The sequence below is a fragment of the Wasmannia auropunctata genome, unplaced genomic scaffold, assembly GCF_000956235.1.
Source record: "Wasmannia auropunctata unplaced genomic scaffold, wasmannia.A_1.0 LD336095.1, whole genome shotgun sequence".
Lineage (NCBI taxonomy): Eukaryota > Metazoa > Arthropoda > Insecta > Hymenoptera > Formicidae > Wasmannia > Wasmannia auropunctata.
In genome coordinates, this window is record NW_012026795.1 from 923,184 (window position 1) to 924,653 (window position 1,470).

Here is a 1,470-nt window from a genome sequence, read left to right on the forward strand (position 1 = left end):
TATTCGCGTCGTATCAGTCGCGTCACATCCGTCTTCTTCTTATTACACTGTGTTACTTTTTCTCTTTCTCCACCGTTTATTACTGCCGTTCCGATCGGCCAATAAATCTGTTATTATTTTGTTATTATTAATCAGTGGAGTACGAATTCTTTTGCCCGCCCCGCGCCATCCCATCGCCCTTTTTCCTCGCCCTGCCCCTCTGCCGTTAGGCGGAGCCGGCCGGCCCTCGTGCGATCGACTTCGGGAGCGGCGTTTACGGGTCAAGTGTCGTTGCGTGTAAGAATTTCGGTAATCGTTAAGTTTCGCGAGTGACGTGACCGAGAACACGTCTGGCGCCCAGCTTTTCGCGTTGCCGCTCTTCGTCGGACGCAGGAGGGACCCATCCCGGAGGACGGTCACCTTCCCTCCGCGGAATCGCACGCGATTTCCACAAGCTTGTTTGATCCGTGCTCGTGTGAGTTACTCAACTCGCGGGAGCACGTGACAATATATATATATACAGATTAATATAAAAAGTAATTTACGGTAGAGTGTTGAACTATAGAAGATGCATATATAATAATGTTATCTCAAAATAAAAATTGTTCTTTTAATATAGATTGTTATTTTTAATGAAAAAGGGAATAAATATTGAAAATCGTACATAATATCATGCGTTATTTTATGGCCGTTTGTGTCAACAGTAACTTTCAATGAATAGTAACAGTAACTTGCTGTGAAGGCCATCACAAGTAAAAAAGTTTTAGTCATAATCATAAGGCCGTAAGTATATTGACCAATCATAGTCGATAATTTTAAAACGTAAGACCGCAATTTTGATTGTGATTGATCGATTTGCTTACAGTCTTACGGTTATAACTAAAATTTTTTACGTATGATGATCTTGAGACTACGATTTTCTTATAACGCGCTTTTTAAAACATATTTTGAGCGCTTAAAGTGCTATAAAACTGCTTTTTTCCAGCGGTGGTCGTACGCGCTTGTAACGCGCTTATAATGCGCTTTTTTTAAACAGATTTTCAATGCGCTTAGAGTGCTATAAAACTGCTTTTCTCTAGCGCTAGTCGTACGCGCTTATAAAGCGCTTTTTTTAGTGGATTTTACATGCGCTTTTAAAGCGCTAACACGCTAAAAAAGCGCTTAAAAAGTGCTGAATTCCTGCACCTGCATTAGCGGTTTTTAAGCGCTTTTCAGGCGCTGCTGTGCTACGTGGGACGATACGCTGTTTAACGTATCTGGAAGAATTACTGGACCCAATATGTTTGTGCCCATAATTCCAGCCTAGACGTTCAGTTTCCAACGAACTTGATAATTCCTGATTCATGTCACACGAGGATTCTCTTCGTCCCACACATGCATATTGTGCGAGTTAAAAATTCCTTCTCGTGTAAACAACGATTCATCGCTGAATATTACACGAGAAGGAAATTCGGGATCTTTGTCTACTCTTCTTAAGAAATCCTCGCAAAA